Source organism: Phocoena sinus, chromosome 7 (genome assembly GCF_008692025.1).
Source record: "Phocoena sinus isolate mPhoSin1 chromosome 7, mPhoSin1.pri, whole genome shotgun sequence".
Lineage (NCBI taxonomy): Eukaryota > Metazoa > Chordata > Mammalia > Artiodactyla > Phocoenidae > Phocoena > Phocoena sinus.
The window spans coordinates 75717364-75743133 of NC_045769.1; the positions used below are offsets into that span (position 1 = coordinate 75717364).

The following is a 25770-nucleotide window of genomic DNA, read 5'->3' on the forward strand; positions in this document are numbered from 1 at the left end:
GAATGTATAAAAGGTATGAAGAATGAGTAAATATGAAAAAACCCTATATGTAACAAATTAGCTGGCATTTTCCTGGTCCTTCAGATCTAAAATTCCATGATGCTCTGAAATCCTACATACAATCTTCTTTTAATACAGCCTACTGTTAAATGGCCATTTACATAGATAGCCACAGACCAATCTATGGACCCAGAAACCATATAGAAAGTTTAATTGTTAGCAAAAAGTTAGTTCTTAATTAAAATAACACCATCCATAACTTTATCATCAATAAAAAGCTGCCACTGTGGAAATGCTGAGAGTACTTCCTTCTACCTCCCTGACCTGGGTCTTATACAATCATGTGGTTACTTCTAGCAGAGGGAAAAAGGATGCTAGTGTGAAAGAATACCTCCCTAAAGCTTTAATCCCATTTCTCACAAAATTCACAGGGCATGCTTTATTGTCTCTGACTGACACTGAGTGACACAATGACCTCTCTGAAGCTTCTTAACAGTCTGGCAAAGGTAATTCAAAGGCTAACACACCAAACCCAAACTGATTTAATAGAACCATTATATTTAAAATTTTCCTTTCTCATGGGAAGAGTGCAGGTAGAGGCAGAGCAAAACAGGGGTGTGTGTGTGTGTGTGTGTGTGTGTGTGTGTGTGTGTGTGTGTGTGTATGTGTCTTTGGGTAAGGGGATTACTAAATTCTGGTTTAAGTACATACGATGAGTAAGCTTGAAAAGGAAAAGTCAAATGAGAACATACTTTTCACGTAAATTATAACAGAATGCAATTTCCCCTAAAACTAACTTATTTATAAAAACGATTATTTGTGTGAGGAGTGGAAGGGATCAGGGAGACGCATGAAACAGTTTAGGGAGCATGTACCTTACAAGACACAGCTCTGGGCTTGGGATGATTGGGTCATAAGTTTTGAGTGAGTCACTAACCTGGTTGGGGGAATGTAAGTGAGGCACTGCATCCCTCTGGGTTTCAGTGTCCTATAAACAGAGAGGAGCTGGGTGGGAGCCTCTGAAATTATACAATGCCTGTAATGGCTACTCTTCAATAGCTACCTCTCTCTTTCAAGATTTTACTTGCAATCTCTTCCTCATTTCTGATTTCTCTTTGGCCCAGCATGTTTAAAAAAAAAAAGATTGGGATTAGTGAAGACCAAAAGATAGGTGCTTTGTAAAGGAAGTCAGAAAAATAAAATGAGAAATAATATTCTTCCATTAGACCTAGAATTATAATGAAATCTTGATTTGATTAGCTTTTATGAGCCACATACTCTACTGCAAAAATTGTCCCAGTTCTTCACCCCTCCCTGTATCCATGCCCATTGCCAAGAGTCTTCACAGTGTAGGTTCCCACTTTGCCTCTGGACCCAGCCATGTGAAATTGTTTTGGTCAAGGGAACGTTAGCAGATGTGATTTTAAAAGGAGGCTCTGCCAGTGCCATGAAAATGACACACCCAGGCTAGCCTGCTGGTACCAGGAGGGCAATGAGAGGCCTGTGGTGAATTGCCCCAGTCATCCCAGCCCAGGCAATCCTACATCAGCTGACAGACAGTGAGTCTCTGCTGAACCTCCACACATGAGTCCAAGTTCAGCGGAGACCAGAAGAATCGCTGAGCCAACCCCAGACAAGATCAGGAGAAGCACCTAGATGAACACGCCAATGCATGAGCAATAAACCCTAATTGTTTTCGTGCTGCTTAGGTTTTATGGTTGTTATGTGGACTTGTGGCAACAGATAACTTATACAGGCAATGTAGCCAATTTTCTAATAACATCAGTCCCAGCTTACAAACAGGTTCTATCTTCGAGACTGCATTCTAAGATGGCTATTCAGAACACAATTAATTTTCCTCTAGAAATGCTATAAATAGATGGTGGTAGGTGATTCAATTGTGGCACAAGAGCTATTTAGTGCATAGGGTACCTGATTAAGGAAATTAATAATAGCCTCGATGCCCACCACCCCCTGCATTCACCCTAAATCTCCAGGCTGACCAAAGAGCTCATCCTCGAATAAAACTCAGCTCTTTCACACCTCTTACTTTTCGCTCATGGTATCCCTACTCCATGGAACATCTTACCCTTCCTGGTAAACTACTGAAATGTTCATCTTTCTTTCATGAAACCTTCCCTGACTCCTCTCAGACACAACAGCCTTCTCTCCTCTGTGCTTCTATGGCACTATGTACATATCCTTATTACAGCACAAACTATTTTCTAAATAATTGCATTCAATACTCACTCATTTATTGAGCAAATATGTACTACATGCTTTTAAATGTGCCAGGGATTATTATGCTAGGAGCTGGATTTACAACAGACACCCAAACAGACACAGTTTCAGGCCTAGGGCACCTTGATTCTAATAACATGTTCCTAGAAGACAGAGGACATCTTATTCAATTTTGCTTTACCAGTGCCTAATATAGCATTTGCTACCTGGTAGACATTCAGATATTTGACGAATGCATGAATGAATGAATTATAGAACACAATCCCAGGTCAGAGATTGTTCAAATATGGGAAATGTGCTCAGGTCTTACAGATTCTAGGAACAACCCCTAACCCCTAACCCTACCCCCACTATAGCTGTGGTTTCCACTGAACCAAGGGACTATGGCCTCTCTACCTAGCTACCCAGCAGACAGTAGAAACAGGATGTCTTCTACCACAAACTTTGGTCAAAGTACAAGCAAAAGAAAAAGGCCAGTGATAAAGTTAAAGCAAGCAAGGGCTTGATGTACGACCAGAACAGCAAGTGGCATATCCCTTTGACAAATATTGATTGAGGACATATTATGAGCCAGGCATGATGATAGGCATTAGGGATCCCACTGAGTAGGGAAAATAAGCTAACCCTGGTCTCTGCTCTGTGGAACCACATTCTAATGGGGAAGACAGGTAAAGTCAAGTAAAACAAATTAAAGACAATTACAAACTGCAATAACGGCAACAGAAGGGAAAATAGGGGGCAGGGAGAGCAACAACCTGGGGAGTTAAGGAAGGCGGGGCAGTTAGAAAAAGTGGTCAAGATAAGCAAGAAGTAGAGAAAATGCAAGGAAGATTAAGTCCTAATAGCAAGACCACCACCTATAAACTTTAATCACTGCCAATGTGCAGTTATATCCAAAGCTTATATGAAGCATAAACTATCAGAAATGTGACTATGGTATTAGCACAACTACATTTGATTAAACAGTGTCTGCAAAGTGATTTTTTGTCATTCATACTTTAAAGCAGTCATCTATAGTTTATATATATCAATACTGATCAAGAATTAGGTTTAGAAATCTTCCTGGGCTGATGTACATTTTTGCAGGAAATGTCTTCTAGTATAGACTGGTGATACTCAAAAGCATAATATTCAAAGTTTATGAATTGGAGTAATTTGCTGTCACTTATCCATACTACAGTTCTCAGGAAGGGACACCTGTTAGCCCTGAGCATGTAATCATTTTTATTATTAAATACAAAGGTACAATTAAATACAGGCACAGAATGTGACCTGCATCATAATTCTGCCCAGCCCTTCTCTTCACAATATCCTTTTCATTATCGCAGGCCTTTTGTTCCTTCATCTTTCTTTTGTCTCTCCCTAAGTTTTCGAATAAGCTATTTACAACCTGAATAATTAGCAATCAGCGTGGATCTGTGGTCTCTGGCCCCGTGTAAAGGAAACACTGTGAAGTGCCTTAACATGACATATTTAAGCACATAAAAGTTTCTATACCCTCAGGGCTTTCCTTTCTTGAAAAAGTTTTAAATGAATCTAATGAAGAATAAGTTTTCTACTTTTCAGATACTTAGGAATCTAGCTACATTTTGAATGAAAATAAAACCACATTTAAACTTCAAACAACAGAATGCTTTGGGTATTCATTTTCTCTCATCTGTGCAAAAATGTCTATACGTCAGTTTACGGTAAAGACCCCCTCCCCTCCCATGCAGAACAATTAATTCTCTCTCTAGTACAAGTCAAAAATAGGTTTTTATACTTTTAAGGAAGAAAAAGGAAAAAGGAGCAATGTGACAAAAATTAAATGAAATGAAGTTGAAAAGTCAGGAAGCGTGACACACTATAGAGACTCTTTTACAGACCATACATTTATGTGGCCTAAAGCCACAGGTCATCCTCCTTAGTCGTTTGTGAGATGCACCAAAGTCACTGATAAGCACCTTTGAGGGTAAGGGTCTTTCTTTACTGAGAGCGGCCGTCTGGAATGCATGGCATCTTAACCCAAGATAACTGACCTGAGGATGCTTGAGATTTATTTCTTTAACAATTATATTTACTAAACACCTACTATGTGCCAGTCAGTGAGCTAAGTATCACCGTGGGGAGCAGACTGAAACGGATTGGCTCGGCTACCCCAGGACTCTGAGAACAAGAGCAAGTTTACAGTCCAACTTGGAAAGGTCGCAAGTTCCAAAAAGTCTCTCCATTTCTGAGCACATTTCCTTTCTCTTTCCTCTGCAGTTTTCCTAAAATATCACCAAGCCTAGTGCTCCAGACATACCTCTTTTTCTCTCTTATGTTACAGGAAGATCTGCAAGGCTTTGTTCATAGGAGTGTGGACTTAAGTTCAAGCCACATCTCAGCCAACCGTGAAACCTCACGCTAGTTGCTTCATCTAAGGTGCTAGTCACACATCTATACAGGGGAAATGACAATGGGATTGACAGAGGTTGAGGAGTGAGATAGGGAGTGTCTGTTCTGACATCATAGTTCTCAATAAACATTAACTATTATTATTAAAAGGTTAAAAAATGTACTGAAAAGTCAAGACCACTTTGTACCTTAATTAAAAGATATCACTACTGCCCCAAATACTTAAAAAATAAAAACAAAAAGAAAGCTCTGTATATTTTCTAGTTCTGAATGGTTTCTTGCTCATCAATCTGGCAAGCTTTTCCTGAAATGTGCTGACAACTAATCTCTAATCTCTGCACTTCCTGAACACTGCCTGCTCTTTTTTGTTTCTCTTTCTTTCACTCTTTACGTCTTACCACTGATGCGCAAGGTATTCTTTTCTGTGTGCCATCAAGGATAGGAAGACAGGGGAGTGATTTTCAATCTGGAAGAAAAACAGCATTGACAGGATAACAGAGTGTTTGGAAATAACAGAATCACCAAGTCTTCATCCAGAGGACTTCATTTTCTTTTAAAAATGGGGAGCCTCCGGTGCTTTGTGACCACCTGGAGGGGTGGGATAGGGAGGGTGGGAGGGAGGGAGACGCAAGAGGGAAGAGATATGGGAACATATGTATATGTATAACTGATTCACTTTGTTATAAAGCAGAAACTAACACACCATTGTAAAGCAATTATACCCCAATAAAGATGTTTTTTAAAAAAAAATGGGGAGCCTCTGCCAGTTTCTACCAAGGAAATCAACACTTGCTATAAACTGAGAAAAGTCAAAAGATCCAAGTTCTAATGCCTCAGATAGCCACTAAATGGATGTGTTTCTGTAACAAATAACTGTCTGGGTTTTGTTTGTTTGTTTTTGCTTCCCAGCATCCCCCCTTCTCCCCATCACAGAAGCCTCGCAAGAGGTAGAGTCCACCTGTCCCCCGCACACGGACCTCTAACCCCACTCCGCCAATCAGATGCTCCCCACACAGACTTCCATCTAGAGCTAGTGACCCAGAGAACCGGACACGGAGAATTCAAAGGTGGAGGCCAAAGAACAGCAGCACCATCCCGTACTAGTGGTGTGGGGACAGAGGTGTCAACAGCGATGGCAGACGGAGACACGAGGGGAGGTGATCAGCATGAACGTCCTTGGTGCACCGGTTCTGGGATAGGATCGCCTGCGGCTTTGGATACTGCCATTATGTATATCTTCAGCAGCTTTCCCAGCATCGCTGCCTGTTGTTCAGGTCCCCTCAAAAAGGTTTTTTCTCCTTAAGTCAGTCCAATTTATTTTTCTTTTGCCTGTGACTAAAAACCTGCGCCAGTCCCAAGCCCTGTGCTTCAGTTTCCTCGCTGCTGGAGCCACAGAGTGGAACTTCGTGATCTCTCTGGTTCCTTCCAGCTCTACCAATTTTATAAGCTGCCATCCCAAAATGTCAAATAAGCCAACTGAGAGTCGAATTCTATAACGAAGGAAAAGAAAGCCTTCAAGGGGAAACAGTCGACCTCTCATAAAAGGACTGGCAAAAGTGAGCGATTCCTTTCACTTACCTAGGACCATCTCCCAGGCCCCGTCTCCTCATTTGTGTGTGAGTACATGCACACAACTTTTTACAAACCCACTGGAATGGCTCCACCTGCCCCCGGGGTGATTCCGAGTGTGAGCTACATAATAAATAACATGGAACCGTGTCCTAAGAACCAGCTGGGGAATGCTAACTGGAAACAACCTTTTGAGAAGCTTTATCTGTTGCAAGTGAGTCCTGTATCTTATCAGATTTCTGTCTCTAATCACGGGAAGATTCTACACCTTATCAAGTTGTTATCAAATCAGTCTGACCAGAGCCCAATGTCCTGATTGAAAAGAATGTGTACTATCACATGAACAAGAAAAGCAGGCTCTCAGCCCAGGGAGAGCACTGCGCCTGGAGACTCAGAACACCTGAGTCCAGGACACAGCAAGTCACAGACTGACTTGATGCTGGACACGTCCCTTTACCCATCAGAGCCTGTTCCTTCACCTGCAAAGCAGAGTTAACACCAACTTCTTTGCCACTGAAATCATCAGGTTAGAGCGTACAGGGAAGCATTTGTAAACTGGGAAGCACTGTGAGAATGAAGCTATTATTGTCAACAAAGATTTCCTTCTACTAAGTGTACCTTCCCTCTCTCCTTTTGTCTGAGATAGTCTCTTACGTGCTATCCAAATCATAAGTGTTCCTCAGTTTTCAGAATAATACCTCTGAGCAACCCAGATTCAATGTTTATTTAGAAACTTAATTTGGGGCTTGAACTCCAAAACAGGAAGAAAAGTAAGAATTTAATTCTCTTTGTAACTACAAAAACAAACCTTTCAGATTCAATTTACAAATATATCTTTAACAGATATTGTTTCAAACTATAGTAAAAAATATCCAATTGCTTTTCCTTGAACTTGCTACGTACTAAATAAGCAAAATCCTGATCTTAATTCGGTCATTTAAATAGGTTTGCCCTGCTGGAAATTTTTATTTTAAACAGCAATCATGAGTCATGGATGACTCATGTGAGCCACATGGATGTTTTGTTTCTCCCAGGAATTAATAAATTAAGGGCAGGGACTTAGTTCTACCCACCGCAACCATCACCACCACTGATTTACCTCCAGGAAGGACAACAGTGCCAGGCACGTAGGAAGGTGCTAAAACATGTGTTGTCTGAAGTAATCAATTTATAATTCAATAGTCTGTGCATTCAGCTAATGCCCATCCATTTAGCAGAGCCTTATCACCCTGAGAGAAGTGAAAAAATAGATATTGTGAATCCTTACAGCCAAGATCACACGATGAGGCAGAAGACCGAGGTGCAAATATTGTGAGAACCAGTTTAATAGGGCTCTTCCTTTAATGTCACTACCTACCTGCGAACAGCTAGTAGAATATCTGACATCTCCAAGATAAAAAAGAACACGAACAGAAAGTTTATACACAATGTAGTTATCAATGAAATTATGTCAATATTGCAACCACACACATCAAATACTATGCCAGATGCTCTAGCCATATTTTTAAAGCCAACAGATTTGTTCTTCTGGAAAGATGAACACGACCAAGAAAAAAAAGACTAGACATAGTAAGAAAAAAAGATCTTCTACTTTGAGAAAGTAGCCTGAGTTGTAACTTAGTGATGACTCAGTATGACTGTTCATACTGTTCCAAAGACCAGAAAATAGATAACTGCATTCTATTATCTAATTTGAAAATGTTCATTTCTAAGTAAAAGAAAACAACCCATTTCCTGACACACGCATAAAAAAGTTTTGTTTCATTGCTCTAACCTTCAATGATACTTCAACTTCTGGCTGGCCAATCTGCAACTCATAAAATTTGAATATGGACAGTGTATTAGATGACATTGAAAATTCTCTTTAATTTAGTTGGGTATAATAATGGCATGGTAGCTTTAAATTATTAAAAAATAAAGAATAATCCTTATCAGTTAAATGTGCTTTCAAATGTTCTAGGTGTGGGGATGGCACACTTTTTCTGTAAAGGCCATTCGATCTCTATTGACCTACTCAACACTCTGCTGTTGGCAATACCTAAATGAATTAGCATGGCTGTGTCCCAATAAAACTCTATTTTACGGACACTGAAATTTAAATTTTATGTAATTTCGTGCCACAAAATTTAACCATTTAAAAACATAAAAACCATTCTCGCATACAAAATAAGAGGCAGGTAGGGATTTGACCTCTGCTCTAGGAGAAAAAGAAAGAGAGAGGGGAGGGAAAGAGAGGGAGGGAGGGAATAGATAAAATAAGAGTACCCGTGAGTTGATAATTGTTACAGCTGGAGATGGTACACATCAGTTCAAAATCCTACTTTCCTTCATGTATGTTTGCAAGCTTTGATAATAAAAACTTAAAATTTTATAAATCAATGAAGGGAATACTTTCCCAATGTTTATCAAATCATCACATTATATACTTTTAAATATCTTACAATTTTATTTTTCAATTATACCTAAATAAAGCTGGGAGCAGAGAATTAAAGCTTTAAAATGAGAAAGAGGAAGGAAAGAAGCAGAGAGGAAAGATAGAGGGAAGGAAAGGAAGATTATTTTTGCTGCCACCATCACCATTATGCTTATGGGGCTCCCAATGACAAATGTATAGTTAATCTGGTTCATGTGAAGTTTCCTTTACCCTGCCACGTGTTGTCAAACTTTCCACACCAATAAAACATGGTTGTTTAGAACTCCCTCTCTGGGGGAAAATAAACTGACAGTAGAGCTAATCAATGCCCCTGTAATAGAGAAAGACACTTCCAATATTCTACACAGTTTGATTGAAATCTGCACTCAATAAATATTTAAGAGTTTAAACAAGAAAAGATTCAATACATAGGCTATGGACTCATTTCTGATAAACTCTTACATAAATTAAAATTAAATAGTACCATTAAAACAAATTTTTCACCAAAAAGGTTTCAATGAATGTCAAAAAATGTTCCTTTTGTCTCTGAAATTCTGGAGCATGGTAACATGTAGCAAGACTCAAACATAAAACACTAACTACAAACAAACGAACAAAAACTAACCACATCCTCACATTGCTAATATTTCTTATAATATAAAAAAATTAAGTTAGATGCTACACAATGCCCCACCAAATTGAAAATACATTTATTAGTTTTACTTTCAACTCTTAAATACAAGGCTGGGACATACCATAAGTATTAGTAATGTTTTCACTTTTTAAAGTTTTAAAATGAAAAGTAAAAACAATACCATGCTCCAGCGAGCAGAGTTTCTTTCCCATATTCCCAGCAATTCTCAAAGTCTTCCTGGAAATGCTAGTCAGTGGTTAGTGTCAAAGAGAGATCATACTAGTTTCTATCTGAGATGGTCAAGGTACACTCACCCAGCTGTAATTACTGACAACCTTCAACTTGCAGGCTGAGCCCTAAGCAGTCCCTGAGTTAATCCTGATGGCACGTGACAATATATGAGGAGCCCCAGCCCTCCAGAATTAGAATCTGCCCACAAACTGTTACCTCCCTAGACAAGGGAATCCCTGGTGTTTACCAGGCTGCAGTCTCTCCTGCCACATACACCAAGCATTAGAGTCCCTGCCCAATATTGGACTTGCACTCTATGTTCCTACTTGGACTAGAACTCTGCTCTCATCTCAGCTTGCTTGACTAGAGCTCTGACATTCTGCCTAGCTCTTCCTTCAAGTACTGGCCCCTCTCTCTCTCCATTTCAAGGAGGTGCCTAGTATCCTCCATAGATTCCCCCTTCTCCCAAGGAATCCCCAAAATGCTGCCATGCACTTGACTCCACGGAGCATCACTTCACTGAGAAAACTGCTTCCCTGCTCAGACCCACCATCAGTCTCCCGCACACTGACAGGACTGGGATGAGTCCTGGGGTTGCCAAGTCAGCTGAGACAGGTGGTTAGGAAGACTGCTCTTGGACTTCCTAGCCACTACCCTTGGAAGACTGCTCATAGCCAGGCTACACCTTGAGCCTGCCTGTTCCTGGTTCACTTCTCTGCTTCTACCAACCTGCCTTGGGAGAGCCCTGCCCTCAAAAGTTATTGAAGGGTGTCCATAGGGTAAAAAACAGTTTAGCAGATCTAGCCACGGTTTAGTGCTGCCACATATAGCTATCTGTAAGAGTAGGTTCTGTGAACGTCTTACTGCCTATAGAAAATATGAAAAAGAGTCACTCATCTATCCTTTATCGATACCATAGTTCAGGATACAAATTCAAAGTCAATTTTACTTTATGAGCTTTAAGTTCACCTGGTCACAAATAAAAAATTTAAATGTCAAAAATATTGAATTCTAATTAAAAACCTAAGCCTAAGAATCAAAGACCCAAACAGACTATTCACCTTGAGGGGCCAGATTATAATATATTACTCCATTAAAATACAACTTAAAATGCAGCATATTAGTTCTTCAACTTAACATATGTCTCAAAACTTCTCAGGAGCACTGCACAAAGACGCTTTTGTAAAACAACCTCACAGCACTTTGATGTGACCGTATGTTCATTAAAAGGAAGTATTACTACTTACATACATAAGGTACATAATGAATTCAGTATGTGCCTAGAGTTGGCTAATGCTATTAAAGCACATGCCAAAAGCACAGACTATAAGTCAAAATGCGATTTGTCAAAGTAAGATCTTAATATGATACAGGTTAGAAATAAATAATTAAACCACTGATGTTCTGATATGGAATTAGTGAGGAGAGCTAAGCCCACACTGAGACCAGGTGGCAGGTGACATCCCTCTGTTCTATCTATAGCTTTGGCTATTCCTCTCTCTCTTCCACCTGGATAAGTACAAAATTAGCATGCACCAGGCATTCTTCACTCCCCCAAGGGTTTATATCTCTAACACTGCTTTAAAGACTGATATTCTTTCCAAAATGTTGACATAAGCCAGTTGGGCAGTTACGGATTTTTTAAAGCCCACATTACCGAAGTTTTTTAAAAACCTAGATTTCTCTTAAAACAGAATTTGTAAACCACTTGACACTAGTTTATTAACTCACTTCCAAATTGAGGACAATTTAACAAAAGACCAGAAAGGGCTGACGTATAGTAAATAAAAAGGCCAAGCCACAAAGACAACTATCAAAAATATAAGAAAATCTAGTCAGTGAATGTTGGAGTTGTCAAGAAACTGTGAGCAAAGAGACGGATACTGATCCATGTATTATACCTTCTTTTCCTACCTCTTCACCTCTCTTTCAGCCTGGGTTCCTTCAAATCAGCATAAAATTTCATCCAAGACTCTCCCATCAACCACCCAAATATGGTCCCTAGATTCTGAGTTCCCTGCATCAGATGCTGTTTTCATTCACTGATGCCCACTGCCTACAGAATTCAAACTTAACTCCTTAGCATAGTATACCTGATCCTCCAGGATCCTGGCCCTGTTTGCCACTCCACACCTCTACATCACACTACATAGAGTGTGATGCTCACATTCTATACAACTGCTTCCTGTACTCCGTGTGCCTTCATGCCTTTGGCCACAATGTCCTTCCCCATCCTCCCTCACTGACCTCACCTAGCTATACTACTCCATCTTAAAAGTTGGTAAAGTATTGCTTCCTTACGGAAGCTTTTCTAGGTCTCCACAACCACCTTAGGTATATGCCTCTTGTAGAATTTCTCACAGGTATGGCAAACCATCGATTTCAGTGTCTGTATTCCCCAAAGAGCTTTTGGAGGAAAAGAAACATTTTGCATTATTCTGTGTATCTCCAGGACCTATCAAGTTGCCTGGATTTTACATGGTGCTAATATATGGTTACTGAATAGATACATAAATAAATAAAATTGCTAGTTGTAGAAAAAAACTAAGAATACTATCCTAACCAGAACCATGTGAATCTACACATTATTTCAACTTGCTATGCAAATCCCAAGACTAATACATTAAGGCCAATCTTGATGGAGAAAGTCAGAATTAATGAAAAGAAAACCTTAGAAAGGGCTGGTACTCAGTTTTACAGTCTACACAGACGTGACAATCATACAGCTTAAGCCTAGACCTAGAGTAGGCACACTTCAGTTCAGAGGTAACACATGTCAACATTCAGTCAGCTTCTTCCCAAGAATCAGAAATCAGGAAGTTCAGCAGTGCTTACGTGGAAATTTGTTTGTTTGTTATGCTTTTCCCCTCTGAGTCCTGGATGGACTCAAAGGCTATGAGGTGAAACGTAGGCTGGTCAAGAAGCCCTGCAGGGCCTCCCTGGTGGCGCAGTGGTTGAGAGTCCGCCTGCCGATGCAGGGGACACGGGTTCGTGCCCCGGTCCGGGAAGATCCCACATACCGCGGAGCGGCTGGGTCCGTGAGCCATGGCCGCTGAGGCTGCGCGTCCGGAGCCTGTGCTCCGCAATGAGAGAGGCCACAACAGTGAGAGGCCCACGTACAGAAAAAAAAAAGAAGCCCTGCAGTTTTGAGAGGAGCAGCTTCAGCAGCAGAAACATGAGGCTGAAATTCAACTACTGCTTATAAGCCATTTTCCAACATTTCTTCAGAAGCTCTCACAGCTCATGCATTGATGGAAAATAAGGCTTTTCACGGTTTCCCTTTCATAGATTGATCAAATGCACACACAGAGACCAGCCGGGTGGATCCAAGGTCTCCTCAGTGCTACAATGGTACAGAGTTTTCTGGAGGACCCCTGTTTTATTCTGGACACAAGGATCCTGGACATAAGGAAACCTGAAAGCAATGAGAGTGGTCACAATCCACTGGACAAGGGAGAGAAGCACTCAGTGCTTCAGTGGCTGCTGCTTCCTCCAGCCCTTGGAAACGTCCCTCCCTGTGGAGCTGGAGGATGGATTTGAAGGTCTGGGGTAACAACCTCCCCAAGGCCGCCTTCAGCCCTCACATGCTGACAGAGATTTTCTCACTCAGATTGACTACCCTACACGAAGTGCCATAGGTCTCTCTGAGTGCGAGTTAGGAAAACGTTCATGGCACCTTGTTTTAATATGTGCCTCTGCCCCATCCTAGATAAGGCACAATTTCTATATGAAATATGGGTAGTAGAGGTGGAGATCAGAGCATGTTTTTTCTCCCCAGCTCTCTACTACTCAATAGCCTTCTACGTTCCTGTCACTTTGCTGGTTCTGCTCTGAATTCCTGAGACTTGGTTTCACCTCCTTTCTGGGTGGCACTGCTCTCTGCTTTGTAGCTGCTGTTGAAGCCAGAAGAACAGTTTCAATAAGAGTTGACAGGATCAGGCCCCTGTGGTGTCTCTAAAATTTCAAGTTCAGTTTCTGTGAAAAATGCTTACAATGCAATAATTCAAACAGAATTAAGAGGAGTAAATAGTCTGAAATTTGTAGCTCAAAATGTGCACATAGTGAGGGAAGACCACCTACTCACAATCGGATGGCCCCGGGAGCATTGGGGGAGGGTGGCATCACGGAGAGCCACCCAGCACACAGAAGGCCCTGAGGAACAATCACATGTGCTCAAAGGCTTGAAGATACTTGAATAACAAAAAGGGGACCTAAGTTTACCCACCCCTCCTGCCATGAAATATAAGGAACCTGCAATGGAAAGACACAAAAAATGACTGCTTTTACGTGTGAAAAAAAAAAATGGTGGGGGGGAGAAGATAAGTTTCAGACAAAAGTCTAAATCGAAATGTATGGGGTAAGTTAATGATGTTCACTTTTGTTGCGGTTGGAGAGGAGAAAGGGCCAAAGTTACGTTAAGCAGCAAATGTAGCAAATTAAAATAAACTTCAGAGAATTAGGTATTTAACTGCATCTAGGTATTTAGATATTTTAAATATTACTCTAAACTGTATGTTTGTTTCATTATATTTGTGTTAATAATGTTTACGCTTGGCTCCTTTTAAATAAGATCTTTTGCTACTTAAAAAAATAGACATAATTGAGTGGCGAAATGTTCTTCTCTCTTTATTCATACTGAAGGATTGTGAAGACATGAGTTTTACGCAAAAGAGACAAGAAAAAGGAATATACAAATAGAAGATAGAGGGAAACGATAAAAATACATATTAATCTTGCTTTACACCAAACATGTTTCTTAGAACCCCCGTGTACTGTTACTTTTTTTTTTAATGCTTTTTGAAGAGGCAACTATTGAAAAGGATAATTTGGGTTTATATTATTCTCTTAAGGGGACAAGAGTAGTGAAATTGTCTGATTTGTAAATCCTGAGGGTATTCAGATTACTTTTTAAATAATAATGTATTTATACCCCTTCTTTTGCCAAAACAGATTTGAGTTAACTACTGAGGTACAATGTTTTGCACACAAAAAATTATCGAGAGAGAGAGAGAGAGAAAACCCTCTGGAGCCTCTTCTCGGCTGACTTTCAGTCACAATTTGTCCTCTGTAAGGAAAGGGAAAACTGCATGAAATCCTAAGCCCACTCATTACTGTATTTCTCAGGTTAAAAATGAGAAGAATTTAAAACACCTGGGAAATAGGAAGTTTCTGGTTTACTGAGAGGCTTCGGAGTTACCTATCCCAAGTCAATTCAGGGTTGTGTATTAATCATCTTTGACATAAAGACATAAAGTACAAGTTATTTGACTTGTTCTTAACCTGACAGCTGCTCATCTAATCCTTGTGCTCTTTTATCATTTTCTAATCAAAGACTTATTCTTCTGAATAGACAGTAAATTACACACTGGTAATACTTTTCCAGTGAATGCAAGACTACCTCTTTGGTTTGGGATAGTAGAGAAGCAGTAGTTATACAAGTTGTGTGGGAAGTCAGTTGTGTGTGTGTGTGTGTATTTAATGTGCAAAGCTGAGTTTGTTTTAAAGTGATTGTGTGGTTCGTATCTTCTGTGGGTGGATATAATGATCTAAGGAGTGTTTTACTAATGTAAAGTGTGATATGAATAAGTATTAACAGTAATAGTGAAACCAGTTTGAAATTTACATTCGAAAATAGTGGTTTATTTGGCACCAGAAAATATAATCTACCAAGGTTTCATTTATAAGAACTATGTACCAATGCCTTTTTTCAGTTTTTTCTATATTACATTACCAGGGCTTGGTTGTAGAATTTCTAGTTGAAACTAACATAGAGCGTTTTTAATTGAAGAGATGCTTTTATTACTGCTATTTCTTGCGAGGGTAGATACCAGCCTGGCCTTCTGTTACGCTAAGAAAGCCGCTGTGTGTCATGTGCAGAGCAATTAAAAATGGATTTGCCTCTTGTTTTTCTCTCTCTTTCTTCCTTTTCCTAAACGTTTATCTGTGCAAAGACTCTTGAACCCCTTCAAAGAATTCTAGAAAACATGCTAGAGTGGGTAGATCAGTGGGTACCTGGAGACTGTGCCGACAGATCAGTGAGGCGTTACACTGTCATACAATAAAGTAGCAAGAAAAACAGCTCCTGAAGACCAATCACTATACCTTTTTAATTTCCTATTTATTTCCCCATATTCCAATGGCAATTATTTCCTTCTCCCTTTCTTTCCAAAAATGATCTAAAAGAGTATATTTCTGAAGGAGAACTACTTTGAGACAACTGTACTGGATAGTTACTTTAAGCTTTGATAAACATTTCTTGGGAGTCTGTTTTCCCAGTGTCTCTAAAACAAAAGTAGAAAATCTCTCAAACTTTTAAGTCTTAACTGTAAACCGTGATTAATTAGCTTCATTTCTAAAATTTTTTTAAATTCACCATTAATATAAAGAATATAAAAATAAAATGTTACTAAGAAGTGTATAATTTCATGTATTGGTATAAAACAGATCCATCTATTTAAAAGACTAAAATTAACATGACTATTTAGTCTGAAGATTGGCTTTCGACACAAGCAGATGATATGTACTAGGTTTTTAGTAAGTTCAAACAAATCAGAGAATAATGACAATAATAGCATTTGAGACTCACAGCCTAATTTTAATCTCCCTATACAGGTAAAACTAGTAGATATGCCATTGTTTTGTGGTGTCCAAAGAAACAAAATAAAATTTCATTTTCACCTATAAAAAGAAAAATAACTTAAAAATATGGTTTATTGATGGCTAAGGCTGTGACAATACATATGTTTTGATCTAAGCAGCTAACATGACTATAAAATTTAACTCTATGAAATCTGGTTCCTGGATCTTTTTTTAAATTCACCTTTTCAAAACTTTGTGGCTCTTTATGTTACTAAGGAATGAAATACCCATTATATTAGGTGAAAAGAGCAAGGTATTACTATTACCTAAGAAATGGAAGGGGGAGCAAATAAAAGTGTACATAAAATATACACACATGCATACACATGCACACACAATGAAAGAATATGCCAAAATTCTATTTTTTTAAATGTTATCTTTAAGGAAAAAGAGGACATGTGGTGGAGTGAACAGGGAGAGAAGCTAGCCTTATTTGAATAGTCTTTGTTTTCATTTTGACTTTGAAGCCCTGTATTTTACATAATTTTTTTTTAAAAAGCACAGCTTTAAAAAGGTAGATCCCTAAAGATATAAAGCAAAATTAAAATGATTTTATGTACTGAGTTGATGGCATAACCACACTGATAGACACTATGTAAAGTAGCTTTAAAAGACAGTAATTTATCTATATATTCCCATTGGCATATACTCTAAAACAATAATAACAACAAAAAAGAAAAATCTTAAACTGGTTTCAGTAATAATATTTTTGGAGGTATGATTGAAGAGATTAAATAAAAGCCATGTACTCATGAATTTAAAGTATAATCATGTCTAAGAATTCATCACATTTTTCTTCTTTAAGCAAAAAACTTTTCTTAACTCTTTCTACAGAAAAACCTAGAAATGACCAATCAGTAGCAATGAACATCCGTAGGAAATAGATTATGGTCTCATTACCATTCCCCACAGGAAGGAGTCAAAGCTTATTGGAGAAATGGCTGCTTCCAGGTCTAGGTCAGGAAAGTTACAAGATTAACCTAGATTATCTTGTCATAGCAGATAGCACAGAAGTCATCGTAGACCATTACCAGCTTATCAAAAAGGCCCAGGAGGGCTTCCCTGGTGGCACAGTGGTTGAGAGTCCGCCTGCCGATGCAGGGGACACGGGTTCGTGCCCCGGTCCGGGAGGATCCCACATGCCATGGAGCGGCTGGGCCCGTGAGCCATGGCTGCTGAGCCTGCGCGTCCAGAGCCTGTGCTGCGCAACAGGAGAGGCCACAGCAGTGAGAGGCCCGGGTACCGCAAAAAAAAAAAAAAAAAAAGCTCAGGAACCAATTTGAGATGGTGCTCATGGGCCAGAAAAGAGTAGTTTGAACATCAGTAATTCTAATAGATTGACACAAATCAAATATATTTAAAATCATGAGTTTAACTTATAATCAAAAAAATCTCATCACATTTGGAGGATAACAGAAAACTAACTCATTATTATTGAAAACTAGCATATAAATGGAAAGAATCAAGCATTTATCCAGAAATTTTATACAAAAATGTACCTCAAGGTAGGCAAAGAGTCGATACAGGGAAATTATAACTATTCCAACTAATAAATGAAGTTGGAATGACAGAGTTAGAGAAGTACCATTTTAACCTCTTAACCTCTAATGACATACTGAAATTGATCTAGGCAATAATTATGACTGATTAAAAATAGAGGCAAGAAGACTTGTGATAGAAATTCACACCACCACCTATAAAATATTTTTGACAAAACAATTTGATCCAGCCTCCTTGTAACTTATCACTAAAGATGTCCCACCTCCTCCCCTTCCAATAAACTATGCTTCCTATTTTTCTTGCTTTTGTAATGTCCTGTCTCTTAAATCTGGGATGCCCCTGTGATTCACTTTAATTAACAGAATGTGGTAGAAATGACATTGTGTGACTTTCAAGTCTAGGTCAGAAGAAGCCTTGCATATGAGACTTGTAGGTAAGAAAGCTTTCAGAAGACTCTAGCTTCAGCCACCAACTCACTGCAACGACAGGAGGGATCCCAGGTGAAAAACACCCAGCTAACCCCATCCATCCTCAAAACTCTGAGAGAGTCCATTGATGTTTTAAGGCACTAAGTTTGGGTGTTGTTTCTTTTTGCAGCAACAGATTAATGGGACAAGCCTAACATGTACAGGAAATACAGGGGAACTGTTAAACAAAACCATGAGGAAACAAGGGAAGGGATGGGAAACCTATTATAAAAAGAATGAATTGGTATATATAAACCTTAACTAGGATTTTGTTTGTTTTATGGGTTTATTTTTTAATCAGGAGCAAATTAAGGTAACGACACTATCGTTGACATGTGATCATGACCAGGTATTTGACCTTAAGGAATTACTGTTAAACATTTTAAGTGTGGTTGTATTTGAAAGAAACTTCTTAACTTTAAAGATACAGACCAAAATATCCATGGATGAAATATTTGTTATGTGGGGGCTGGAGGGTAGCAAATAGGAGTAGAGATGAAATTAAGCCATGAGTTTGTGTGTTGAAACTGGAAGTTCATTTTATTATTCTCATTACTTCTCCATATGTCTTAGTAAAAATGCATATACTTTGTTGAACTATCAATATTTGGCTATTTTTTTTAAAGCATATAATGGACTTAAAAACTAATGCTAGCTGAAAGAAGCCATGATGTTATAATCTTTAAAGTTTTTTTTTTTTTTTTTTTTTTTTGCGGCACACAGGCCTCTCACTGTTGTGGCCTCTCCCGTTGCGGGGCACAGGTTCCGGACGCACAGGCTCAGCGGCCATGGTTCACGGGCCCAGCCACTCCGCGGCATGTGGGATCTTCCCATACCGGGGCACGAACCCGCATCCCCTGCATTGGCAGGTGGACTCTCAACCACTGTGCCACCAGGGAAGCCCTAAAGTTTTTTTTTTTTTTAGCCAAGGAAAAAAATTACTTTCACATCCCCACATGTCCAAAATATTGATCTAGGTATTTAACTTTGCTTCCCCTTCTCCTGGGAAATAGGGATCATGATATCTCATTCCAGTGTATATGCTGAGTTTGATCAACTAAGACAATTTATGGGAAAAAAATGTTTTGAAAACCATACTCTGCTACACAAATGCAAAACATTATTTGTAGTAAGGATCATGTGTTTGGCCCAATATTTGGAATACATGCAGCGAACTCTCTCAAAACCTGAAAGCTAAGAACTCTGTCCTTAATGCATTTAGCCCTAATACCAGGCACAGTGCTTAGAAAATGGAAATTCCATAAAGATTTTTTGGATGAAGGCATAAACTGGAGGAAAGAGGGCATGGAGATTTTAGATACACTTGCTTTTGCCTTTGATCCTGCATCTTTTTAAAAAGGGTCAACTGAGCAACAAGAGTGTGAGAGGTAAGTATCTCACTGTGAACCCACCAGAACTATTTGTTCAAACACCATATACACTACATACCCTTCTACTGGTGAATTTTAGCACTGTTTTTAAGCTTTTATATGCAGAGTACAATGTGAATTACTATCTCATACACTACACCTGATCAAATCTACTTTGTATGCTTTTGATTTTCTTAAAAAAAAAACTAATTATAAGAGAATAAAAGCCTGGTATTTAATACATGCTGGTCAAGTGAGCAATAAACAATTGCAAACTTTCCTAGAGGCTATTTTGCCCTGTCTCATCATCAGGAAGCTAAAGCATATGTTGGATGTTAGCCTGGATGGACACAAATGTGTCCTATTTATTCAAGGTTTCCTTTGGAGCCACAATTTATAAGTTTTGTTTCTTAGGGGTACATGTCAAACTTCATTTAGCATTTGTTGGTATCCAGATACACTGAATAGCAAAAAGGCAGCATTCGGGGGTAAAACATATGCCTGCTATATGAGCAATAATGTCAGTTTCATTTATGTAACTCACAGAAAACAAGAGGAGAAATACAATGGAAAAGCTGACAGTAGGAAATCAAGATAAAAATTATTCACTTAATTTATAAGTGTAAAACTGCATATGGACAGGGAAAATACTAAAACAAATAGGTTTTAAATCATGTCTAAGAAGTGGATAATTTTAGAGGAAGTTCTTTTAAAATGTGCTCTTTGACCCTTAAATTTCAAACATTATATACTTATGTGAAGCATGTTTGTGTGCACAATATTTTCCTTTTTCCTGAGAATGTTTTGCAAATTTTCTGGAAGAATCTGCAAATTTTAAATATACAAGGGACATTTGTGGAACCGATGCTTCGCTTTAGAACATTTTTGTGAAAAGTTGAAGTCTTATGGTCGATACAATATGCATAAAATTGACCCAGATAGAACAATTAAAATTTAAATAATTTTATACTTATAAAGTTATTTTACATTTATTATTCATTTGAAGCTCAAAACACTTCATGAGCAAAACATTATAAGCCTAAATTCATAGATGTGTAATGTGGCTCAAAACTCAATAAAGTTTGCAATCCTAAATCATCTACTTCCATATTATTGACTGCTTCCACGACACTACGGTACTCTGGAAAGCAGTTTCCAAGTATGACTGTGATGCTTACAACTGTGAGACAAGTTATCATGCCACTTTCAACATATCTTTTCTAAGACTGAACTCAGGATGAGTTCAGCTTAGCTTAGTTCATTCACTTTCAATGCTCTATTTTACTCCATTATGAGAATATACTATAGGTTACTTATTCGTGTCTTGATAGATATTTGAATTATTTCTCCTTTTGAAGTTATTCCCAGTGCTGCAATAAACATTTTGTACATATCTCCTGGTTGCCGCACATAAGAGTTTCTCTGGGACATAGACTTAAAATGATGATAAATCACTAACCCAGTGGGTTCAAAAAAGAAAAATCAAGTTGAGTATTACAGAAGTAGAGTAAATGTCAGCATATAACTCCAATATGGTTATTTATTTATAAATTACTTACCTGTACTATTGTACTTATAGACGTTTAAACCATATGTAAAAACAGACATTTCTAAGGAATTTGCTAGAAACAGGTCTAAGGAAAAGTTCTAATATGTTCTTCCTACCCCCAGTGGATGGTCTTGTGCAACCCAGGAGGCTGCTCACACAACCACTTTAGAATCACCATAACAGCCTCACAAGAACTGCATTAAGAAGCACAGAGATGAACTTGCATAATGGTACTGCTGTTTTGTTTGTAAACCCACACTATTCAGCTAGGCATTCAATCTATTTCTGTTCTGAAGAAATTAATGTGTCTGTCCAAATTTAAAGTAGATAACACCCAATTATAGTTCAACAATTGTGTTTGCAAATAATGTAAATGAGGATTAAAGGCACCATCTTTAGATTTGACTTATGTTCCAAGAACTCAATGGAAAAACAAAAATGAAAACATAAGACTAAAAAAAAAAAAAACAAATCACCTTTGTGTTACTGGGTAATTGATTTTTTTTAAGCTTTCAAAATAGATAAAATCAACACCTTAAAAGACTTGTCTTTAACCCAGGCTTTCTTTTATTGACGTATATGATTGCGGGTGCATGCCTAGAGGAATAATAGTTTGTTCCTAACAAAAGAGTCTGGATTCCACAATATGCCTTTTGCCAGAGGCCTCATTCCCCAAAGCTCACAGCTAACTGCATCTCCTGCTGTACCTGTAACAATTTAATTGTATAAGTCAGCCTAGTCAAGCATCTCCAGCTCATGACTGGGAGACATGAAATTCATTGTCATTATTGTCCCTGTCATTTTGGATCATTATATCCTGCTGCAGAATTTTCCTCACTTCAGTGCATTTTTACCTCCAGGAGCCAGGGATTATAGCTGAGGTTGGGGAGGGGGCGCGGGGGCAGGACCATGAGCTGCATTTACCTCAGGGGAACCAGAGATTAAATTGGCTTTGCTCTCTCACGAGCTGAATTCATCTATTTGTATGCTGTGAGTTTTAGGTTGGAATAAACATGAATATTCTAGTGAAACCTGGGCTTTAATTCCCCCTTTGAAACATGGCTGTAACCAACTTCTATTTACACTAGGAAAGCCAACGTAATTTCTCGTAGGTTGCTATTTTCATATGTGCATAAGGAATACTTAAGGGCATCATCGGTACGAAATAACAGACATCTCTCTCTGTCACCGCCTGGACTCTCAGAAGGAAGAATTTAAAGCTGTAATTTTGTTCTCCAGTTTCATCTTACAGAAGCTTAATGGGGGTATCTAATGGTTTTAAATATTTAATGATTTTTAATTATGTCTCATTTTCTGTGCACTGGATTGGATGACTGAAGTCCAACTAGAATGGCACCAAAGATCTTCTCTGGGAGCAGGGAGATTGAAGTAAAGTTGACGGAGGAAGCCCAAGTAAGTTTCTGAGGAAACTGGCTCGCCCTCCACAGCTGGCTCACATAACCTCACAGCCTGCCAAGTCACCCGAGCCTGTCGTGCCTTAAATACTTTTTGCTGACGTGGGAGAGTTGCACCAGTCACAACACTCTCTACGTGGAGACCCCCTGATCAGTGGTAATGGCCACGGACAGGGTCCAGCTGGTGGATCTCTGGTAGGATATGGGAAGGAGCAGAGAGGAAATACTAGGACACGTCTCAGGCGGAAAACCAGTGAGGCGACTATATTGCTTTCTCTAACAGAACATAAGAAGAAAAAATAACCTAGTGTGTCACTTCCTATCCCAACTTTCACTTCAAATGGATCTTACTGAGAAATTTGACATTTACTTTGTCTATACTGAAAAAGATGGTAGTTATTCCTCCACATATGTGAGTTTGTTTCTCAGAGTTTAACAAAATATGGCAATGGATCGTACCTATGCCAAGCACAGAAGTGCCACTATAATTACTACATTTAAAAGTATGTGGTCAAAGACATAAACTTCTAGTTATAAGATAAATAAGTCCTGGGGATGTAATGTACAGCATAGTGACTATAGCTAATAATACTGTATGGTGTATTGGAAAGTTGCTAAGAAATCTTAAAAAACCCTCATCATATGAAAAAAAAAAAGTTTGTAATGATGTATGGTGATAGATGTTAACTAGACTTACTGTGGTGATCATTTGGCAATATACACAAATATTGAATCACTATGTTGTATACCCGAAACCAACATAATGTTATATGTAAATTATCCCTCAATAAAAAAAAAAGATAAAAAGAAAAACAATGTATGTGGAATTTATCTTATTCCCTTTGTGGACTTTTGTGGAGGAAAAGACTTTGCCTTAATCCTATGCAATGATCATCACTATTTTTTTAGCATAAACTGTTTGCATGAATAATTAAGAAAATTTTTTTGACCTTTGTACATTTTGTACTTCAGAGGGAATATCTTACAGACCTAACATCTCAGTTTTGAAAGAATCTTAAAGATGGACTCAGTCACTGGTCCCTCCATGTTAATGGTGATGTTTAGTAGTCTGTCTGACTATATTTTCACACCATTATTTTTTCATTTTTCACTGGTACTGAAGTAACTGTGTGATGGATAACTAATCAGAGTTGTTAATTGGCAAAATTTCTTGTAGATTTTAAAAGTTCATTTAGTTACCTGTGCCACTGTTTCATTATGATCAAGATTCTCCCAAGGTGGGAATTATAAAAATTATTATTTCTGTTCACTTTTAAATGGTTATATTTATGTTATGTAAATTTCACCTCAATAAATTATTTTTTTAAGTTATTTTGTGTAGCCCAAATGCATTTTGAAATCATTTGGGAGACTGTTACTACATTCTCATAATGATTATTTAAGAAGAAGAGTATTTGTTGCTGTTGTTGTTGTTGTTAAGAAATGTTTATCTTATAAATTACAATGTTTAGACTTCAATTGCAATGGTATATGCTTAGGAAGTATATTGTCCTCTCTGAAATACTTTGGTAGCAGGATAATAATGTTATTTTCTGGTTGAAGGGTTAGTCATCCCTTCCTTTCTCTGAGCACACATTTATTACATTTAATTCCTTTACTATATGTTCCTTTCTACCTTATTTCTATATTGGTATTTAATTTGTTCATCACACCATTAGCTTTAACAAGAGTTGCCCTATCTGTGATTACAGCTGTGAAACCATAGAACTACACTGTTTCACATTGTTGTTTTGTCTTGCCTCAGGCATGACATAGTTGGACCTGCATCATTTCAGAACAAGATTTAAAAAGAAATTATTTCCAGTGACTAGAATTATTTTTACTTTTTCAAGGCTTGGGCTTCACAATCAATTTTCAAGTATCAATTTGAAATTATTTTAAATAATAATTTTTAACTTTTCAATAGCTAAACTCATAATTTTGCAACCTGTAACAAGCTATAAAAGCCAATTCTAGATAAAAGAAATTCTTCTTCCTCTTGATTCTAATAGGATAGTGTTTCTCCTGCAGTATATGACACAGATTTCCCTTGGTTTCTCCATGTAGAATTGTTAAGAATCTATAATTCATAACAATATCAAACCAACATAACACAGATGGCACAAATTCAGATATGACAGCCACTAATATTCCTCTCAAGGAGGTTCAGATATGCACAAGCTAAAAAAATAAAAGTAGTTCGTGTTCAGTATATCACATGGTAGAGAAAATGGCCAAGTTCTTGAGAGAGTTTGCACGGGAGGGATTGAAACTAAGAGGCAAAGGGCACAAACACTTTCAGGTCAGGATGGGCAGGGGGCCATTTGCAGAATGCCTTTTTATTCCTCCTGGATCAAAAACCTCTTTAATATAGTCACCCAACAAACTACAGTGGATTAACATTAAGGGTCTGAAAGCAGAGAAAGAATATTCACAGTTAAGATTGTCCCTTAACATGTAGGCTCAATCAGGGGCACCAAAAAAGTAGTTAAGTGCCCCCCACCCCATGGTGTTTAGATGCTGGAAGGCACTGTAAACTGTGAATTTTCTAGCTTTTAATGTTTGTCTAAGACCCTTAACATTTTTCTAATATTGTTGCTCCTAACACATCTTCTTGGGTTTATCCCCGTTGCCCCATCTGCACGTACACATTTTGCATTCATATATGAAAGCCTGAAAGACAGCTAAATTGATTCAGAAACCTAACACTGAGAAGAAGAAAAAAAGGTAGGGGTAGCCTTAAGGATATCCCATGTTATGAAGTATAAATATCAAAGTCTCCTGGAAAAACAAAACAACAAAAACACTTCTTCATGTTAAGAGTTTAGATATCTAACACTAAATACAAAAGTTCACATAGTAGGGGTAAAAAAACCTCACTGACCCTATAGGGCCTTTGTGCCACAAATTTCTAAGACTTTTTGAATCTGTGTCCAGCTATTTCTTTATAAATAGACATCCTTGGACTACTTTTTAAATCCATTCACCCTTTAAAACTATAGTAAAACTTCACAAATGGCTTTTCCTGTGTTGTTTTGTATTGTATTGTGGTCCATCTGGAGATATATTAAGTGGTTAGTTCCTTCAAATAAAAGTGTACAAAATTGTATTGTCCACACACACAAACACAAAGAATGAACATTGAACACATGGCAAATGGGTACTAGATAATGTCACTGTTAGAAAACATCTAACAACAATAAAATAAGCATTAAAACCTGAGGGACTGGTTTAACAGATGCAATGTTCATCTACCTTCTCACATAAATTATATGTTCAAGAATTGTGCCCTGTGCGAAATACAAACATGTCAATTTCAGCCCAGGGCGCATTTTTCTCTAGGTTTATAACCCCTTAAAAATAGAG

At 38.2% G+C, this 25770-nt stretch overlaps 1 protein-coding gene across 10 annotated transcripts in view; it reads right to left on the bottom strand.

Annotated features, from left to right (window-relative positions):
- Positions 1-25770, bottom strand: part of GPD2 (glycerol-3-phosphate dehydrogenase 2) — a 197418-nt gene that overhangs the window by 38530 nt on the left and 133118 nt on the right. The gene's annotated exons all lie outside the window — the stretch shown is intronic.